Raw genomic sequence first — 22,695 nt, 5'->3', positions numbered from 1 at the left:
TGACCCGTCTGCAGTGTTTCTTGGTTTTAATGAAGTCGTTTGTTCACTAATGTTCTTTAAAAAAAAAACTCTGAGGCCTTCAGAAGGATTTATATTGAAATTATTCTGAGCACTGGGCTTTATTTACTAATTAGGGGACTTCTGAAAAAGACTTTCACTTCTTTACTCTGAAAAAAGAGCTTAAAAACCATGCATCTTTTTGTTTTTTCAGTTCACCTTCGTGTACCACTGTGTCGGTGCAATGTTTCACGAAGGGAAACATTGCACACGAAGGGAAGGGAAACATTGCAGTTTCCCTTCGTGAGCAGGGCAGACATCCATCCGTCCCAAACTGTAAAGCTTATTTGAATGACATCCTGCTGAAGGTTCTAACGGTTCACATGTATTCCCAATAAAATGCATCAGCGTTTAAGCTTTTAACTTATATGTGGAAAAGTTTAAGAGGTATGAATACTTTTGCAAGGATCTGTATAATACCATGGTGAAATATTCTTTTTCCCCAAGAAAAATAGAGAAATAAGGAGATTAATTTTACATTGAAGAGTTTCCTCTTGTTTGTTTTGTTCATCAAACAAGAGAAATTATTTATCTTCATCTTCAGGCCCTATGTGAGGAGGATTTCTCGGATACATGTAGCTGCAGACAGGAAGTAGAAAACAGAGATCTGTTTCTAGTTAAGTTCCCGATTAGTTAATTTCCTTCAGCAAACAACCGATTGGAGTTTTATTCCTCTTTAGTCTTTAAGCTCAGTTCAACATTTCTGTCACATGTTCTTGTGCAGTTGTACTATGTGTTGATAGAAACCATCTAGATAAACTACATTTCATGTTTTTGGACTATGCTAAATCAAATATCTAAATTTAAATGTGTGGCTCCGTGCAATTTTCATTCTGAGGATCCCTTCGGCTGCATCACTTTGAGAAACTGTTTCCATGCTTTGTGGAGACAAACATCATTATAAGGCAAAGCATGAAAAGCTAAATAAATACTTGTGTCTTGCTTTTGTGTGTTTGGCACACCGCAACATGAATTTCCATTTTGCTGTTGCTTTCCAAAAAACAAGCCCAACGATATCTCATGCATTTTCTTAATGCTCGGTTTGGCTCCAAAGCCTCAGCTGTAATTATAGACAAAGCACTGACAAATGTGCAACTCTGCTCAGCTGAACTGACCAGTGTTTACTTTGGTCTGACTCCTAAAATATTTACAGCCAATGAATATGAAAGCAGGCAGACAGGTCCATTTTTTCTGCTCTGCCCCCGTGTTGAGAAGACTTGCAGTAGCGTAAAACCTTATCAGTGACAGGGAAAAAACACAGCGAGGTTATGGTCAAATGTAAAGTGGTGCAGGGTGCTTAATGTTGGGACATCGGTCTATGTCACAGCTCTCGCAAGAGAGGAATTGTGTGCATGGCTGTGCTATCTGGAGAGGATCCAGCGATGTCAGCAGGGTGAGAAGAGGTTCATTTACCTCAAGTCAGCGGCTGCCTGATTTCACAAGGCCTCACTTAAAGCTCTGCAAAAGCGTCACTCTGTTGGGTCTGACAGCCGACCAATTAGTAGGCAGGAGTTAGAATCGTGGATGTATCGAAGGATGGATGAACAGTAAATAAAAAATTTACAAAGCACTGCAGGAAAATAACTTCTTTATTTATTTATTTATTTGGTTGATTTAAATTCAACTTGAGTTCACCAGCAAAAATTTGCCTTTGTTGCATCACGCGCTCAAGACAGATAATACATGTTCTCAGATTTGAGAATTTATCCTCTTCACTCATGATGTTTTATTCATGTTGTGGCTGTCACTTGTCTGCCAAAGCTCACCCTCTTTCAAACAAATCTTTGCAACAGTGCTGGCGTCTCGCTCGAAGGGATTGCACTATTATCACGCAGAAATATGTCCTGTTGTCATGCAGATGTCATGATTTACACCCACTGCAAGGAGCAAGGTAATGTACGTCTGAGTTCGAGGCCAACTGATGCTGTGGCTTTTCATTTCACTCATAATTTTTCTTCGGCTTTTATTTTAATTTGGCTTTGGAAAGGATTCAGACAGACTTCAAACACGTATTTCATGTCGAAATTCAAAACTTTTCCAAGTTTCTAGAGTTCTCAAGCCTATTTTGAAACCATAAAAAGAAAAATCCCCTAAGAGGCAACATAAATTTGTCAAGTTTTGAGTGCAGAATCGTCATAAATCACTACTGCTGGAGGATGGGTGGACAAATGCATCTTTGAGAAAATCCATCAGAAAATATGAAAATACAAATATATTTGAATGCTGAATTCCAACACTTATTTTATTCAGATATTATAAAAAAATAAAAGAGCTTTGACTCTTCCAGATGATGCAGGAACCAAAAGTAAAATGTTTCTTCATTGTACAAAAAGTAACAGACGGAAAACCTGGAACTGTTTAAAATGCTTGAAATAAAATAGGTACTTTATGAACAAAATCCAATAGACTTTCAACCTTGATGTAAACAGTAATGCATTCATCCCTCGAAACATTTCAAAAGCCTGAATATAAGAAGTTTCCATCCATGCTATGATGGACTGTGAGTGCCTGTGCATTAAAATTTAACAACTCGCTGAACATAATTTTGTCAAATTTTACAGCCCGAGACCTTTCGTCATTGCGTTTGCTATCCAGGCTGCATCCTAATTACAATACGACATAAGCCACTAATTTGTCCGACATATTTTGTAAAATGGAAAAGACAGACTCAGTTATGGAGTCAAACAGAAATCCTTCCGCATTAGTATGTTTGTGCCGTACTCCGGTCCACCATTATTGTCCCGTTTGCTTTGCAGAGATGGCTACATGGAACAATCTATGAATTCTAATTTGCAGCCTAATTGTGTCTGTGCTGTGGGAAAGCTTTTCCCTGAGTAAGTAGTTCAGGAGCGCAGAAATGGGCTGGTCAATTATTACAATTCCTGTGTGATTATGGCAAGTTTGGTTTTAAGTGGCTGTAATCATAGTCTCTTTGTGGCTGGCAGTTTTATCTTCACCACCTCTTTGTGTTTATAGGATTTTCAAGTAAATAAAGCATTATATTGTTGCATATTACCAGAATTGTGCTTGTCTAAACAAAGTTACAGCCTGCTATTGAATGCTCTTGTTTTTTGTGTGGGCAACTAAATTAAGCATGACAGAGCTCCTGGGAAATTTCCCTTCCCTGTTTCCATTGGAACCATTTGGATGCAAGATAGACTTTTTTGTGAACCACAGACTCAAATGCAGTGAGCATCTGCATTTTAATAGTGCATTATTGCTCCTTACTGAACCGGGGAAGGGTTAAAGGCACCGGTGTATCACAAAGCGGCCATTCAGTGTTGACTCACTCAATTATAAATGATAAAATTACAAAAAAAAATATTTGTATCTGGTCTGGAACCATTTTTCTTCAGGCTTTTCTGAAGGTTTGCTCATTTTCTGTCCGGTTGCTTGCCTTTTTATTGTTTTATCTGTATTGACAATGTTCCTGCCTCAAAAGGATTAGGAAAAGCAATTTGCAGTAAGGGTGGTCTAGCCTAAATTTTTCACTCCATGTCTTCGAGTTTCATTAAAATTCGCATTTGTCGGGTTGTTATTGTGACATTTGCAATAGTTACACACATCAGTGTTCTATGTGTAATTTCATCACTTTTCAGCAGCTTTCATCTGACACATGCTCACTTTCTTTCTTTTATATATTTAGCATAAAAGAAAGAGACTTGTGTCTCCATTCATTCGGTTGCTGCTGCTTCACTTTACATCCATGTCCTCCAGCTAAGCGGTGATAGTCGTATCGAACTAAAAGACAGATGGAAACTTTCAGTTTCTGTGTCTCCTGGAAGCCTGAAGTAAGAAGAAACTGACTTCTTTTTATCAGAAATCACATCTTGTCATGATCCGTGTTTCTGTGTATTTATTTTTAGGGTTTTCTGTGTTCAGTTTCCTTCCTGTGAGTCTCTTTCTCTTCCCCGTTGATTGCTTCCCAGGTGTGTCTCATTCCTTGATTACCCTCCTTGTGTATTTAAGTCCACCTGTTGTCTTTGTCTCTTGTCAGATTGTTGTCGTCGCTCCCCAGTTTCACCGTTTAAAGTCCTGGTTAGCCTTAGCTCCTGTTTTCAGTCTCCTTATTAGTTGCTACTGGTTATTGGCTGTGTGCTATTGTTGCTGCCATGCTGCCTGACTGGACTGTTTTTGGGCTACACTCCTCATTAAATTCATCATCTTCATCTTCATTTGGGTCTCCTGCATTCATCCTCACCACCTCTCAACCACCACACGACACATCTTTTTGTTAAAACACCTGGTTAATGAACAATACATTCCATTTTTAACTGTGTTACTGTTACAAATGGAGCGGCAAACTTTGTCATAGTTCGTGTTCTTGATGAATTATTAAAGAACATGCCACATCATCGTCCTCCTATCGTCTTCGTTTTTCTGCCAGTAGTAACGTGTTGTTATTGATCACGACTCACGTGAGAAGAGTTTCCTTAGCGGGTTTGCAAAAAAATACTAATTTTGATGCAGCCGAAAAACCACCTAGTGCAAAAACAAATGTTTGATAGAGATTTCTTTCTATCAAACAAATTTATTTTTGTAATTCTAATTTGTGCATTTTTATGGTGAATGGCATGAAATTGAAGATTAGATTTGGATTTCCATTCAAAATTAAGTTAAAATGTAGATTTTAATCAAATTTTAGTGTTAAGTTTTAAATTAAGCAAAACATTAAGTTTTTTTTTTTTTCTTGGTCTGTAGCAGTTTGGATTGTGTCGTATGTGCTGCTGTAAAAAATAAACTTGCTAAAAAAAAAACTTTCTCAAGTTGAAGCGCCATATTCTCTGTAATTAAAATACGCTAAAAATCTGAACACATTAAATATGCTCTTTAGTGTTTGAATGCATTTCATGAACTTCAACAGCTTCAAACAGACAAACTTTTCTCTGTTATGAAGCTTTTCCATGAGTTTGGTTTTTGCTTTCTTTTTTAACGAGAAATTGGGGATTCCATATTTTGTACTGCTGTTTTAAAATATTCTACTTAATCATTCATGTTGTCAATTATGTGCAAAGCTACAGTCCATCCTCTTAATTCCAAGCAGGATTTTTTTTCCTCTCTTAAACAGGCAACTGATTTCTGCATAGCAGCTATAAAACCTAGAGCCTGAGCATAAATAAATAACAGACACAGTAAACGAGTGGCTGCTGGCTTAAAGGAGAGATGCATTTATCCCAGGAGCTGTTGGGGGGTGAACGGCTAACATGTCAGTAAATATTGACCTCATAAATTTTTTATGCTACAAAAATATATATCTTTATTTAGCATCTGAGTATCTACTTCTGTACAATAAGGGTTGGACTGTAGAGTGGTGCATTGAATAAAAAAAATGTTGGTAAAATGAAATGCATATTTATAGACAAACATGCAGGAAATTTCTGTTGTAATATGGCATCATTATTGATCCAATATTATAGCATCTGAGAAAAAAAAAAACGCAGTTTCAGAGTCAGGGGCAAAACGTGTTCTTGTGGTGCAGCGCTTGCTTGATACGTGATCCACTGACATGATCACAGGCGCAGCGTCTCAGCAGTTTTTCCAAAGGTCACTGTGCCGTCCTTGTGACTGGCACAGACTTTACTAAAGCTTATTGCTCTTAGGTTCTTGGGTATAGGCATGTTTGATCCCCTTTGGAACAAAAAGGCTCTTGGATTTTGTCCAGGTGGTTTTGTTTTAAATTATTCTTTTTTTTCCAGGCATGAAAACACAGCTACATTGCACATTCACTCAGTAATTGAATCTTTGCTGCTTCAGAGGATAACAACAGTAATGTTTGCAGTTAGAAGCTGCTACCTAATTGTCTTTTCCAGATTTAGAATCACTTCTCAAAATTTATGCACCGTCTCTGTGTATTTGAGTGTGTTATACCTTTGCATGTATAATTGCTCTGCCCACTTGTTCCTCTGAGACTGTGCTAATGCCATGTGTGGCTACGATGCAGTGATCTTTAAGGAGTGGATACCGACAAATCAAGTGAAACTTAAGTGCCCCTAAAGACAATAAAGAGAACAAGCAGAGAGCCATCTCAGAATCTCAACATGATTTGCAGAATAACTGTAACTCAATCTCCATCCCATCTAAATAAATCTATAACTGACCATTCATGAAAATAGGAAGCCTCTGTTACGGCCATTTGACAAAGTGGATGCTTGCCTGAATTCATTAATCCCAGAGGCTTTTCTTTAAGAATACAGATGAACTCTGACTCGACGTTTAGGCCTGGGAGTGTCCAAAGAAACTCACAGAAAGTTTTCATTTTTAGGATGATTAGCATTTAACTCCAACACTGCACTGAATGTTGAGTACAAAAAACTGTTTCTTTGTATGAGTTTTGTTCATAAATCAAATGCACCGCAACATCTTACAGTCTGAAAACCTAAATGGGTGAAACATGAAAACAATTAAACATAATCAGCATTAACATTTTCCCCCAAACCATACATGTAGTTTAAATAGTTTCTACAGATACGCTTCCCTAAATATCCTTATTACAAGGTAACAGTGTTCCCAACTGTGCCACTGTGCAACAAGTTTCTTATGTTCTTATTCAAAACATTACTCAATAAACCTTCACAAAAATAGAAGTTATATTTTTTTTTACAAAAGAGGCAGAATTTCTTTTTGGTAAGACCAAGATTTGTGACAATAAACCTGCTAGAAATAAAAACAAATTGTCATTTGAAAGACTAAATTTGTTATGGTGTGTTATTAAAACAAATGCTCTCTTTTATGAAAAGAAAAACGCAATACGAACTGAAGAAATACAGCGCGTAGCAAGACAACACTTACTGAGGGGGAAGAAAAACTCCAACACACCAGACAAAATGAAGGAAATAACCCTGCCAACCTGGACAATGTTACATTTCCCCAAACTCCAAATCAAATTAATAAATCTGTAAAATAGCTTTTCATAACACAGCAAACAACTGCAACCAATGACACTTGGATCATTTAGCCGTTTCAGTCTTGACTTAAAGAGATGGGCCAACCCAGTGCTGAAGTAAAAGGATACCTGTCAGTTCATGCTAACCTAATATTGCCAAAATAACTTATTAGTTATTCAGCAGTTTGAACATCAAGGCTGCAAATACATCATGGCAGTGAACATAAAGTTGAAAAAAAAAGTTTTATTTCACTGTGGGTTTTCCTCTTTGTGCCATCTGGAAGAACAAAATGTCTGCTGTTATGCAAACATATTTTTATTACCTTCCTTTAACTTGTTGCCTATAATAATTACCAACAGCAGTAGCTTATTTTTTTTAAATAGTTTTAGTATTTTAATGCATCTGTAACTAGATTAGTATTTGACTTCCCTCCCATCCACCATATTTGTAGCTTTAGCTTGAAGCAACTTTATAGAGCCAAATAACATGCTGTAGTGATAAAAACCAAAACATGATTATTATTATCCTTCATGTTTTGATTTTGTTGTGGGCCCAAATTCAGGGAGGGGACTGGAAGGAGCATGACGAAACAAGATTTACATTTTTAAAAAGAGTATTGACCTAGAAGAAAGGAATACAACCAAGGAACAAACAGCTGAACATCTGATAACTGAGTGGCTGAACAAAGGAGTTTGATTACTGAACAAACTCCTTTTTGCTAATAAACAGATGACAAACATCCAAGATGAGCACAAAATGCTAAACGGGAACCCTAAAATATGAATGTACTAAAAACAGAGAACAGAATGACAAATTTTAACTGAAAGTCCAACTGATTATGACATCATTAAAGAAGTGAGACTTACAGACAGGTCTCACTACAGAGGGCTTTTAAATCTGTAAGCAGGTTGCTGGTCTGTTAGGGGTTCAGCTCCCTCCGTGTCAACATTTCACCTTGCTGAACGCATCACCGCAAAAACCTTCACCTCAAGTTGGAGCTGAAGACTTTGCTTTGATTACATTGGTGTTTTCTTTTTTGTTTTTTTTAACACCACAGATGTTGTCTGTATGCAACATCTGCAGCTCTTCTGCTTTGCTTTTAGATATGTTTCTTGTTTTCTGACATGGAAATAAAAATGGCTGCAGAGAGCTACAAGCCTAAACATAATTGAAGAACAGTTGTAAAAGTGATCCATACCCTGTCGGCCCTTTGAAACAATCTCAACGTCCTTGTCACATGCAGAGACGCAAAAGATGTTCAAAATGGCACTGGTGTTATATTTAAAGCTAACTGTGTTGGTTTTAAGCACAGCTTGTGTGTCAGGGCTTTGGGCAAGCTAATTGCTTCCAAAACAAGTTTTACAGCTCTTTGAGAGCTGTCAGAAGTGTCTGTGGTCTTCACAGCCTGTTTCCTCGCCTGGTGCTCATGCTACTCCCTCCACAGGGCACTGAATTAATCTGTTGGTAGTGAATCACTGGGTTACCCACTTCCTGGCACAGGTTCACTCTAATATCTAGTTCAACATAGGTTGCCTGACGGCAAGAGATATGCTAATTCAACACCCTCTTTTTACACATCGTAAATAAGAGTACCCTCCAAACCTGGATTTATAGGATCATCACTGCCGGTCTGCAGGACGATTCCTGCAATTTTCCAAACATCCAGCATAGATATTGCTCCAACATTTCAACATAGGTCTGAAGGACTTTGTGTGACACGTTGCATGCATGAACTCATATGTGACTAACAAAGCAAAATCCCAACATCATCTGGAAGGAACAAACCATACTCTCCATGTCTTCCTTGATGTATCGCCGATTTCAGCTCATCTACTTAATAAATGAAAGCATAAGAAAGAGAGTTGCGGAGGATGATTATTTTTGGGGCTCCTTTATAGCTCTGCCCCTTCTGACTGCCTGCGCGGTGTGATTTGTAGAGAGATTGAAATGAGGCTGGCTGGTCGAGCAGAGACCGGCTCTTGATTTACACACACTGTTAAATCACACAGACAGCCGGCTGCCGACACTGCCCACCTCCCCGCCTCGGATGCACATCTATCTCCATGCAAGAGCTCCTCTCGATTCCCAGCCTTATGGCACGGATAACATACAACCCAGAGTCCCAGACGCAGACTGCTGTTGACAGTGTGGGAGGCTGAGGGGAACATCTGGCGGTAAACGATTCGCGTTCAACCCGAGGTTTCTCAAGAGGACGCCGCTGCAAACGTCAAAGACAAAATGTGTGGCGGAAAACCAGAGAAGTTAAAACGAAGCATTCTGCCTGTGGCGAAAGAGATGAATCCAAGAGTGGTTGTTTTTTTTAATATTGGAAAACTTTTTAATTTTTTTGTTTTGAAGCATAGAAATAAAAAGGTAATGAGAATAAAATTGAATGTAACTGATATTAAATATTGGACTATTTTTTCTTTGCTTATTGCGATTGAACTTAACTAAAGTATTAGGAAATAATATCACTATAGTAAATGAATGTAAAATTTAGCTAATTTGAAATCAGTATTGTCTCATTCTTTATTTTTTACACCCAGTTTTACATTAACTAAGATTTTTGTTTAAAAATGACTATAAAACACCTTTATATTTTTTCTAATAAAACAAAGATAGAAGTTACATTTGATGAGTAGATACTAAATATAACGTGCCCTATACATCATCCACAACAACAAATTACACCTGGGCAGGAATGTGGCTGAATTGAAGCAGCTTGGGAAATAATTTTTAAATTTCTGTCACCTTTCATGGGAAAAGATATACAAATGTACCATGCTATAATTTTAGCAGAAACCAGAGCAGATGACACACGGCGCTGCAGACATTCAATAAATTCACACAAAATGCTCCTAAATGATGATTTCTGTGCTTTTATTATGAAGGAAAAGTGGAAAAACCAACTTGTAATATTTCCTGTTCTTTTCTCTTCGATGTAATCATGTTTCGCAGCATCACCAACAGACATTTGACAATTAGTCTGCCACTAGAGAAAAAACATCAGAATAAAAAAAAATAAACAGAAAAATAAATATTTCCAGTTCTTCCACATAATGCATGTCTGCGAGATGAGGTGTGCTTCATCATTTCAGCACTTTTTTTTTTTTTTTGTGAATTATGTATGCACACTTTGGCTTGCACACATTTGCACATGAAAAAAACAGAGTAGCCCCTTGGTGAATCATTCTGAAACAGGTACACAGACAGACTTTCTGATTGCTCAGTAAACATTTTTGCTTCTGAATAAAGAATCAGTAGACTGCTGCAGATAATAACTGAGTCGTGAACAGCCACATGAATGCAATAATGGCTTGTACACACAAAACAGTAAGGATGACTCAACTTGTTAACTGCAGTTTGGCATTGACACACGACTTATTAAACTGTACTGTGCAAACAACGAAGGAGCACAAGACCAGCTCTTCAATTATTTCTGTGCTATTCAGTTTGGGAAACAAACAACAGCTCATCTTGTCAAGAAGCAACAAAGAGGAGGAAGACTGTTTGCTGGGCCAAATTTTAGACCAGATTATTATAACTATACATGCATTGTGAAGTTTGTATGGAAATGAAAAGGAGAAAAAACAAAACTTGCTCAGAACTATCAAGAATTACCAGGATTTCAGCACAAAACAGTAAAGCTGCAGAATAACATTGCATTTATATCTACTTAACAAATTAAATAGAATCATTTAAATTAAGTATTCTCTTTAACTCTGTTTTTAACATCTAAAATTGAAATGTAAAGAAATATAGGTCAAAATGGGTGGTGAATAAAATTAACACTTTTCTTATTCATTTGCCTGAGCTCACTGTATTCAGCTTTGTGCTACAAATGCTCTCTTAGTTTTGTCTGACTCAGTTTTGGGTGCATTTTCCAGACGCCTGAAGGTGGAACGTGTGTCAGTTCAAATTGTTAGTGGTGTGAAAAAGTGCTTGGCTTTCTATTTGTTTGCATGTTCGTCACACTTCATTGTTTGGGAAAGTCAAACCAATTCAAATATTTTTTCAAAGAGAATACAAGTAAACACAAAATGCAGTTTTTAAATTAAGATGTAAGAAAATATGTAAACCTACATGATCCTGTGTGGAAAAGTGATCGTTAAAAGATAACTGTGGTTTATCATGAGTTCACTGTCCGTAGCCATACGCAGGTCTGATTACTGCCAATCAATACATCACTTAAACTGAACCTGCCTGAGAAAGTCAAGAACACCAGAAGATCCTCAATAGCTAGACATCCAAAGAAATTAAGAAACAAATGAGAAATGAATCGAGATCTATCAGATGGGTTCTGTGTCCCAGAGATTTAGCTCCTTTGGTGCAAATGTAAGAATAATCCCAACAATAAAAGACAAAAATCTTGTGAAGAAGGCATAGCTTCAAAAATACAACAAATGGAAAAGTTTTTATATGCACTCGGGAGACAATGATCTTAATTTTTGTCCTCTGGCCTGAATAAATTAGAATTGAAGCCTTCAGTTAATATGACGATTTTTATTTTTTAAAGAAAACGAGGTAAAGTTGGACACTTAGGAACACCATGGTGAGATAAGGTCATTTATTTGTCTCCTATAGGAGAACTTTGTCTTAGAAGAGAGGATAAAACAATGCATCAAACACTCAGTAACAGTGAATACATAAAACTAGCACAAATACTTAAACATGCATCAAATTTTGTGGATAAAAGCACACTGGTAGGAAAAATTAATGTGCAAAATAAAACACAGGCTTCAGACAGGCTTTACATCCACTCAAACATACAATACCCACTCACAAACAATTCATTCCTGTCATATAATTCATAATTACTCCAATTACTCCTATTACTTTGTCCATTAATCAGACTGATGGAGAGTCGGGAAAACAAGTGTTTAAGACAGTTGTATTTACACATGCGAACCTGAACCTCCTCCCTGAGCTCATAAGAACATATTCTGATGGAAACACGTGTGATGAATCAAACCGAATGCTCTCAGCCTGACTGATGGTCGCCTGCTCAAATAAATGTTGTGGAGAGAGAAGGTCCAGGATGTTAATGATTTTACTTGCCGTCTCCACCAGACTCTGAATTTGGGTTTTTGATATATTGGTGAGGCTTCCAAGCCACTTTCTCAAAATGGACTCAATGGTTGCAACGTAAAATAATTTACATTATTGCTTTAGAAATGCCAAACAATTGGTGTCGCCTACAAAAATGAACACTAACCATGTGCACACCTATGTTTAAAGAATGTGATGGAACAGCTGCATTTTGCTACAGGACTTTGGTCACAGATTGATTTAGAGTCCACTGTGCAGACCTTAAAATGAAATGTTACTATTATTATGCATGGCTTATTTTAATCCTAGAGGGAGGATGGGAAAAAGCGCCATAGTGATTTTCTGTGGGCTTTCCATGCCATCATTTTGAATTTATTTAGCAAGGTTTGTAAACTTCAGCCTGTATTTGTTGAGTATTGCTAACAGGTCTGTTGTTTAATGAGTCAGTGGTTTAAAAGTTTGGTAATCACTGCCCTGTTCAGTCATCTATAATGAGCAACAGAAAAACAGCTCAACCTCGATTTGAAATTCCCAGCTGTGACACCACTTTGTTTTCTTGCCAGTGTTTGCTTCTCTTTGTCACATCTGAAGCAACAAATCCTCCCTCTTGCATCACAAAGCTGTGAAAATGACCTCATTTAGCTGAAGCCATATGCTAGATTAAAAGTTTGGAGTATGTTTGCCTTTGATATAGAGGTATATTCTATAAAGGTTTCAGTCTGAGATGTGATCTGGTATGTTGAGGCAATTTCTTTACAAAATGTTGGAGCCATGCTCCTTTTTTAACTGCAGGCTTAGTGTCGTTGTAGCTTATTACCTTGTACCATGGCTGGCAAGAAGTACTTACTGGCAGATGAACTGAGGCTGCTACTGGAGATTTTTCTCTCCATAATCGTATTATTGCCCAAAAAATGAATAAATAAAATACGATTTTCTTCAGGCAGATATATGTTTCCTAAATAATTGTGTCAACCTTGGGTGTCAGTGTAATATTAAATAGATTTTTCTTATAGTGACAGGTAACTGTGTTAAAAAAAAAAAAGCAAGCTACTCTCTCTGGGAATTTATGTTTACTCAAACCTCAGGGTAAATGCCAAGTGCAGGTTCAGTAAAGGTACATTTTTTTACTGATTTACTTTGGTAGGTTATTAAATGGTGGATAAAAGTTTTCAGAAATTTGGTTAGAAGCTGTCTGGCAGAGACACGTGAGAGATGATATCTTTGCTTTACAAATTGCCTCTGAAGAGCCTCAAAGAAATTAAATCTTCTGTTGTAGGGACATAAATTCACACAGAAAAAAAGTATCCTTTACTAAGTCAATCTGCTTTGAGTGTTGTTCATCGGCTTTTCCATCTGTACATGTTACTCAAAAATATTTCCTCTCTTTATTTTTATTTATTTATTTATTTATTTTGGGGAAAATTTTCTCCAAACTACACAGGTGGTTGTGGGTGAAAACCTGATAAGATCATCAGTTTCTGAAATATCCAGGCCAACAGCCAGGCCATGTTCACATTCTGATGCTTTAATTTTTTTAACCAGTTAAATAAAATAATCAGAAAACAAGCATAATTCCCCAACTCTGCCTCTAAAGTGAGGTGAGTAAACTTTAATCTGTGCAGACAGTCTCTGAATAGCATATCACAAGATTACATCATGTTACTATGAGGTTATTGACGTGACATTTGAGAAGAACGTACATAATTGTCTTGGCAGCGTCGCCGCTGTACGACGTATAGTCCTGCAAAGCTGGAAATCAAACCGTTTACTCCAGAGTGTCCAGTTGTTTGCATGTGTTGCTTCTTTAAAACCATATTTTTGCACACCAAAGTAGTCAGGATATAAAAATTCCTGAATCTTTGAATATTTTTCAGTGTAAACTGTTATGAATTAATTGATGAAAAAGTTAAGCAATATTTAATTAGTAACGAATGAGTTCCTAGTTCTCTGTGGTAGAAAAATGATCATTTTGCCCTTAACCAAACTTAAAAGTGGCAAAGACAAGAGAAAATGCTTGTTAAATAAGACAGATGTGTGTTGATTGTCATGCATCTACAATTAAAATATTGACTAAAATGTTTAAGTTAGATAAAACAGAATATATAAGCCTAGATGAGGACCCATATATTGTTATCACATACAGTGGAGCCAGATGGCAAAATAGATCTCAAAGAGTTTTCTGCCAAAGGACAACTGCAATTAGTGTGACATTGTACTTATTAAAAAAGATTGGTTTATTTTAAGAGTTTTTACACATCCTTATTCGGGTTGCTGTTAATAGCAGCTGGAGTTGTAAACATAAAATAGTCAAATTAGTAAAGTAAGAGGCAGCTCTGTAGCAATGAAACTAAATTAATCAACATATTTCACCCAAGTAATTTGTGCAGAGAGCAAAGATTAGAAATAACACGTTGGCGTATTTCTTAGCTCAAAAAATAGGTATGTTCATTTAGGCGCTGTTGGTTACTTGGCAACTGCTTGATATGCTAATACTCAAGCACATGAAGAGTTTTACACTTTGTTTTATGTATCAGGTAAATAATATATAATTTGTTAATTAGTGAGACTTAGTGGTGCTGGTGGGTGGATGTGGTCACACAGCAAGGCTTTTTTTGTTCCTTTTGTTCTGACTTTTTTCTTTGGAAAGTTGAGGTAAGTTGATGACGACTGAAGCCTTTTATTTAGAGAATAGATGTAGGAAAGAAAATGTCCCTATTCATAAAACCTCTGGCAGAAGACAAATAGCGTTGACCATGCACAAGGTGAGTTTGAGAGTTAAAGCCTGTGAAATACTTTTTTACTTGACAAATAAACTCAAATTAAATAGAACCTATTAACAAACTTTTAAATTCACCTGCGCCTGCCAGCTCTGACGTCCTTACCGTGTTTCTGTCGCATTGGGTGCTTCTCCCCCCAGCCTCATCCTTCATCTTGTTACCTTTCCGTCTCTAATTAAAGTCCATGTGTCAAATTGTGGAGGAGTTTTCAAACAGAGCGATTAAAACCCTACAAGGTTATCTGGGTGTCAGTGCTTAAAAGTGGCTGCGTTTCTGAAGAAACCTCTCTTACGTGTTTGATGTAAAGACCTCACCTACACAGCCTTCTGTGATTTGGAAAATATACGGCTCATCAAGGCATGAGGTGGCTGATTGCCTCCTTTATCTTCACTATTTTATCAGCTCGGCAACTTGGCAGCTTAATAGATTCCTCCTACTCATTGTCTAACACGGTTTCAGAATTTATGGTTTAATAAGCTTATAAATAATCCTGCTTGTGTCCACAGACACAGAGAAGGTGAGAAAATGTCACCACATGGCAGTCGATACCGAGGAAGGCTGTGTGATGGCGGGCAAATGCCCCTGCCCGTCCGGTAGCTTGGCTAAGCATTTTCCCGGAAAGCATTTTTAAAGAGGGGCCATTTAAGTTCAGGGAGCTTGTGATTCATCCTCCCTCTGTTCTCACCTGAGTCAGGCTAAGCTGGCTGCTTATGTGGGGGAAAAAAAGTTATTTGTTGTGGCTTCTGTAAACACCAGAAGCTGCAATTTTCTCCCTTTATATCACACTACACTGCAAACTATCTCTGCGGAGGAGACCTTGGCAGTCTGGAAGTATATATCACCACCATTTAAAACCAGCTGATGCACCTTTGACCTTTTCACCTACCATCAATATAGTTGCTATGGTGATCAGCAGCTTCCCAATACATCTCTATGATGAGGGTCAAACTGAGTATCATCAAACGCTCCCAACTTAGTATAAAATGTAAGGATATTTGTTTATTAATGAATATTTCTCGCTTGTCTTGTGACAATGCTTCTTTGCATTTAAAAATGTGTTTATTTCTTTTTAAAATTTGCCACATTTGTAAGGAAAATCCATCTGTGGGTTTAACAGCAGAGTGCAGTTTATGTGTTGCGCCCATTAAAAACTTGCCCACTCCTTTCTGCTAATATCAAAGAGCTTATTCTGCTATCGATTCTTTTTTGATGTTTATTGGATTGGATAATTTATTCTATTAACAAACAGGGGAATCAGCAGTGTGTGGGAGTTCTGTACACAACCACACCAGCGTGGCACCTCCTATTTTAAAGGCATACAGTGCCAATTTATAGCAAAATCAAGTAACTATGTTGCCTTCAGTTGTTATAAAAATGCAGTACATATCAAACATGATTTGAAAGAAATTTGACTTGCCAAATTGATGCCTTGAAATTAGGCCTCTGTCTCTTTAAGAAGCTCCTATGTCTTAATGCAGGAGCTTGGTTTGTTAGAGCAAACGTTTAAGCACCCTGAAAGACTGTCACAGGAGATTAAATAATTCCACAAACATGCAAAAAAGAATCAAAGCAACACAGGGAATAACATTATAACATGATGTAAAGCTCAAAAAAGTAGATTTTTCATTATACATCCCTTTAAAGAGGTGGAGTTTGATCTATAATTTATATGAGTGCAGCTGGTTGGAGAATCTCACCATCTCATTGGTAGAGAGGGACCATCTAAGGGGAACTAAACAAGTGTAACCTAAATAAAGTTTAATTTGTTATTCATTACTAAATCAGCTGGGACTTTGTTACACTGTAAAAGGTTTTCATTCAGCCTTGAAATGTTTATACATATATATGCAGACATGAACTCTTCACATATGTTTAGGTTTCTGGAGGAACGAACAAAGTTAGAAAAATACTTTCTATAGCTGCAGTGGAAAAGTAGGTCACTCCAATGTGAAATAGAGAAAATCCAACCTCTGCATCTTTATCTCCTACCAACTTTAACATGATGCATTTACTTGGCTCGAAATCGAGAAATCAAAAGTTCATTCTTGCCAAGTTTGCTTTTCTTCAGAGCACATACTCTGTATATATATTTATCTACAGAATAAAGAGACCCGATAATGTTGTGAACCAGACAATGCTGAATTCTCAAGTTGGTCAACTGAGTTAGATGAGATTTTATTTATTTATTCTTTTTACTTTCACATTACAATTTAAATCTTCCAGATAAGGCACGGCTGGAAAGTGTAGAAATATCCAATAAATGCAAGATTGCAAAGTCAATACAGTGTGGCTCAATTGTTCTATGAAAACCCTCATAGGAGAACATTTTAGTCAAAACATGAAGAGGTTTTAAAGTATTGCAAGACTCGCACAACAATTTGTCACACTCATGGTTTTTGTTTGTGTGAATATCATTTAATTTCTCTGTGTTTATTGTTTTTCTTTGCTAGATTTCTTGTGTATTTGCAGTTATTTCCTTCAGATCATCGTCAGGTTCTGTACTTTGATTCAGAATCCTTTACATCCTTTTTAACTCCTGTGTAAATTAGGCCCAAAACACACCGGATCCGTGATTTATGGAGCAATTAGAAATAATTAAAGTCAATGGAGCCTCACCGACTGCTAGCGATTCCCTGGAACTGCTTCTCCAATTGTCCGATCAAAATACATCCCAGGTCTATTTTCTTTGTAAATGTCATGAGTGAGACAGGAAGTACGACGTGGTAGCAAAATAAAACACATCTGCTTTGAGAGAAAATACAAACTAAAATATTGTATTTGCAAAAAAAAAAAAGTAGTGTACTTTTCCATGGTAGGACCTCAGACAAATGAAAAAAAAAAAAAAATTAATAAAACAGTGAAAAAGCGAAACTCTTCAAGCAGCAACTGCAGTTTGTGTTTGCACTGGCAGGATTTCCAGTACATATTCTGCCATGAATGTTTGGTGGTGCATTGAGTTGGAGCCTGGGTGTCAATGAAATATCAGATTGTGAAAAGTCTGATGTATGTTTTGGACCTTATGCTGCATTCCAGTTGTGCTCGGAATCGGGACGCCCTCCTAAAACAGATTTTCCACTGGGAAACGGATTGACTCTGACTACCCCCAGTTACGACTTGCAAAGCACACTTTACGTTTCAATATGGTTGCTTCTCACATCAACAGTAGTAAGCTGTGGTGTAACCATATTTATTTTACAAAATACAAAGTACATCTAAAATCAATTTTACATGTTGAGCCTCCAACTGCTTACAGAAAGTGAGCTTAACATGTTGTTTGTAAGAGGTACTGCAAACAATGTCTATGGGCATCGCCGTGTTGAAATGCCAACTTTTAACTAGAATGCTGTTACTTCAAACGTCAAAACGTCAAACGTTCCCTCGGAGTTATGACTTCCGAGGGAACGTGAACTCAGCATAAGTTCCCGCTCTTCCCGCTTTGCTTTCTTTGCCACAGCTGTACCGCATTTCCCCTGATTAGTTCCTCCTGTCACTTCGCTTCCCAGTTAGTTAAGTATTTCTTTTTTTTGTTGTTGTTTTACAATGACTGTTATGTTCTCTATTCCGTGTTAGAACACAGTTTTTATGTCAACTTTCCAGACTTTTTCCTGACTTAAATTTTGAATAATTTTCAATTTTCTCCCAATTTACAAACTATAAATGCAAAAGTTGGAAGCAGGATGGATGGTAGATATAATTTCATACATTCTTTCAGTCTTTCTTTTTAAGCTGTGTTTTAAATTGGTCGACAGTGAAGACTGATGTTTATGAAATAATTTTTATTAGCGTTGATTAACTCTAGTAACTCTGTTAACATCTAGTTATACTTTTAACATTTCTGAATGCATCATTCTTCATAACTCCTGTTTTTATTTGTATAAAGAATTTCAATCTAGTTTTGTGCTTGTTACCTTGACATAAAAACTTGATTTGCACAGAAGGAAAGTTGCTCCTTCTCACAGCTCACCATGTTGTATGTCTCTCCATTCAGTTGTTGGCAACCTGCCACTTAGCAGCTAGTTTTAAAATATTTCCACCGGTTTTCAGGGAGAATCTGCTTATAAAATAAAGGTCAAGAGACTCATTCTCTTCTGAACTTTTTAATATCCTAAACAAATGTTTTCTCTGTTCACATTTGGCTTTTTATATGTAAAAATAAATCAACATGGTGATCAGGCAGCAGAAGTCACTACTCTTGCATAGACATGGATATGTATTTATGGGATTACTTCAGAGGGATTATTAAAGACTGATTGTGTCCTCATGCAGAGGGATTTTTTTTTTTTTTAAAGGAGTAGCTGGTTCAGGACTATTGTGCAGTCCTTGAGAAATCTCAAAGGGTGGCTGTTGTAGTGTGCTATGTAGAAATAGTGGAATAAGCAGGCATCACACGTAGCTCAGCTTCAGTACTCTCTTTACTTTCTTCCTTCTTCTTCTTTCCGCATATCTTATCTTGTACATAGTCAGAGCTCCCCCTGCTGTCCTTTACATGCAATAACAAGACATAACAGTGGCTTACTCTGCAGAAATAAGCTGCTCCAGTGTGAGATTTAAATCAGCAGCAATATGCTTTGCTGTTTTTATTCGGCTTTGCATTTCCTCCCAATGTTTACATGAAGGATAATGATTGACAAGTGAGAAAATAGATTTTTTTTTTTAACTGTAAACCTGTTGGGCCTATAAGTTATAAATACTATGCATCTCTTTTTAATCGCTGGAACATTTCTGTCAGCACAATAATTTTGTTTTTGTGCAGCCAACACTGTTTCTTTTTGGGGAGGGCAAAGAACCCTATTCTGGAGTTAGAGAATATTAGAGAAGAGTATAAAAATTTAATGCAGGTCTTCAGGGACTATCATGTTTTATCCAACGTATTGCCAGAGAGATGGCTCCATTGTTACCATAATATAAAATATTTTTTGTTGTCACTGGTTTTGACTTCTGTCCTACTTCAGCTTTATTTTTCATTGAAGGCTCTTGTGATTACTTGAGTTCTTTTAATTTCCAGATCTGTTTTTCTCTGTTTCTCTGCAACAGTTTAATTCTTTTTCATGGGTTTTCTGTCTTCCCTGATTCATTTTTTCCTATTTATTTATTAAAGACTCTTGGAGATTAAAACATCTTTTTCAGGAGAGACATTAGCAAGAAGGCGTTGACATGTACAACAAACCTCACAACAAAAGAAATGCAACTGATATTTAGCACTAACAAGCAAACATTAAAACCCTGAGCAAAACAAAGAAACAGGAGCGTCAAAAACGGCTACCAAAATGGTAACTGTTTTGTTGTTCCTCTAAACTTCCCCAGAGACATTTTGAAGTCTTTTAAATTATTCAATTAGGGATGTTTAAAGACCTACTACTGTCCCTTAGCTGTTCCTTATCCAGTAATTACTTCCACCTGCTTCACATTACAGCCTCCACAGCATTGTTTACGCTGTCATTCTTTTGTCATATCGTCCTGTTGTTGTTTTTTTCTTCCAGTTGTTTCAGCAGTTTGCCTTCCTTCCTGTTTTCCATTGATCTGGTAAGTTCTGTTTTTGCTTCCTGTCGATTTTACCCCCTTACTGCCTTTATTTTCAATTACTTAGTTTTATGGTTATCAAACATGTAAACTAAGTAAAGATTTTTAATTTATAGTGTTAGTATGGCACATGACCACCTTCCTAAAGTAACATCCTGAGTTTGTTTTTTTGTTTTTTTGTCAAAAGTGACTTTGAAAGAGGTGATGGTACATTTTGTTTTTTATCCAAAATTAGTTGTGGCAAAAAATAACATGATCACTTGCATAGTAACACCAAGATTATGAAAAAGGGCTTCCAATATGATCTTTAGTATCTGCTGAATATGCCTCAACAGGCAGTTTGTGGAAATAGTGCAGTTACACTCTGAGGCATTCATGCATTCATTCATTCATTTATGAATTACTTTAAAAACCAAAGGCAACCAAATGGCTGTACAGGTCAATAAGAAAATACAAATTTCACAAACAAAAAATAACTAATAAAAGGTATAAAAGAAGCCAGGACTGAGATGGCTACCTCCAATTATTGTTTTACAATCACTGCATGTCTCACTAATATTCAGCTGATCAAAAACTACATCTATTGGGATGCTGCCAGAATTGTATTATTAAAGTCCTTTTTTTATTATTATTATTTTATTTTAAATCACAATCATTTGTAGGTAAACTAGAGTGGTTGCATTCTGCACTGATGGAGTCAAATGCAAGTTTGAAGTGTTAAAAGTGTAGAGCTTTCAAATAAAATCAAGCAAATCTCTAAAAAATTCCTTAAGTTTTTTTTTTTTTCTACCTCTGGACTTCTTGTAAAATATCTCCATCATCATTGACCTCCCTTAATTAGTTGTACATTTTAGTGGATATTGGCAACAACATTTTTAGATCCTGTCTCTCAAGTCATGTTAAGGGATTTCTTTTTCCTAAAAAAAACAACTGTTTATTGATAAAAGTTAGTGAGGTCTTCATTTTTTATCAGCCTGAATACATCAAAAACATGCCTCCTTTTTACATATATATAGTCTCTCTACACCAGGGTGCTCAACTCTCTGAGAGCTACCAACCTGCAACTTTTAGATGTATTTCTTCTCTTGTACACCTGGACCAAATAAGTAGCTTGTTAGCAGGTCTCTGAAGAGCTGCGTTACTGCTAGATTATTGTGAAGCAGAAAAAAAAACAACTAATTCCAGAAACGGATATGCTCAGCTCAAAAACACCAATTTTAGGTTACAAATTTAAAGAAGTCAAAAGAACACGAGGCAATGCTCCAATTGAAGTTTTCAGCGTGTTTACTTGGCTTTGTTACTTTTTGTAAGCAGTGGTGCAACTGCACATTATTCAGGTGGATGCAAAAACATAAATCGCCCCCCCCCCTCCCCCCACTCCCGAGGGAAGGAACGTCAGGGTGAAGGAGCGACGCTCACCCCCCCGAGGCGACGATACGTGAAGTGTAAAAATCGCTACATTTACCTCATTATGTGCAACAGGTGAAGGAGCGTGTAGCGCGCTGAAGTGTATGGAAAAACATAACCGGAGCGTTGCCCACTCCAGATGGGGTTTTGGCGCCACCTCTGGTGCTGCGCCCCTATGCGTTGCATACGCTGCATACCCACTTTTTGCGCCTCTGTTTGTAAGTATGTGGTTTTTATCTCCTCAAGCTGATTGACTACAGATTTCTTACCATGTAGCTAAACCCCAGACTGAAAGAGCTTAAAGAGTTTCCACATTTATTTAGTTATCAGAAAAATGTCATGAAGTTTTAATCCTCACTGAAATTTTCAGTCAGGGCAGCATGACAGGGAAAGTATTAGTATGCAGACCTTTCTCTAGATTTACCTCAACTTTTTAAATAAAATATGGATTAAAGATTTCTCTGGAGAAGGACATTGAGGTGGAAGCTCTAGCCTGATGGAAACTTTAGCCTCTTCAACCTTCACTGACTCTGTTAAGTTCAATATTAACTTAACAGAGAAAATAATAAAAGCTTTTTTTTTCTCTGTTGACTTTATTATGAAACAATTATTATAAAGCCTTGAAAAATGGTTTTCTACACCAATTATTTGGTTTCTTGATCCTGAATTTGTTTAGCAGGGGTTGTTAAGTATTGTTTTTAAAGACATTTTAGCCGACTTCATGTTGTCAGACGGGTTCTACTTAAACGCTTTGTTGGCTCAAAATGTCTGGAAGTAATTCAGATGAAATTTGACTTCTAAATGTGATTAATCAAAGTTTATTTTTTGTTTTAATGAAGGAGAAATTGCGTTTTGGAAAGATGTATTTCCCTTAACTGTAAGCATTACTGCTTTTTGGATTTACTCAGTTTATCTTATATAAAGATTTCTTTCCTATGAAGTAATTGAGTGTGATAAAAACTTACCACAAACACAACGGTCAAGAAGCAAATGCTTTTTTT

General features: G+C 36.8%; 1 long non-coding RNA gene across 2 annotated transcripts; it reads left to right on the top strand.

Moving 5' to 3' along the window:
• The first annotated feature begins 286 nt into the window (after positions 1 to 286).
• LOC107836162 (uncharacterized) lies at positions 287 to 22,269 on the top strand. 2 transcript variants are annotated; one of them, XR_001662019.1, is made up of 4 exons: positions 287 to 365; positions 14,307 to 14,310; positions 19,130 to 19,134; positions 22,254 to 22,269. It is a non-coding gene; the product is annotated as an uncharacterized LOC107836162 (long non-coding RNA). The 2 variants fall into 2 exon arrangements; XR_001662020.1 differs by lacking the exons at positions 14,307 to 14,310; positions 19,130 to 19,134 and adding an exon at positions 7,170 to 7,181.
• The last annotated feature ends 426 nt before the right edge of the window (positions 22,270 to 22,695 follow it).

The sequence above is a fragment of the Poecilia formosa genome, unplaced genomic scaffold (assembly GCF_000485575.1).
Source record: "Poecilia formosa unplaced genomic scaffold, Poecilia_formosa-5.1.2 Scaffold42, whole genome shotgun sequence".
Taxonomy (NCBI): domain Eukaryota; kingdom Metazoa; phylum Chordata; class Actinopteri; order Cyprinodontiformes; family Poeciliidae; genus Poecilia; species Poecilia formosa.
This window is presented reverse-complemented; position numbering and strand designations above follow the sequence as displayed.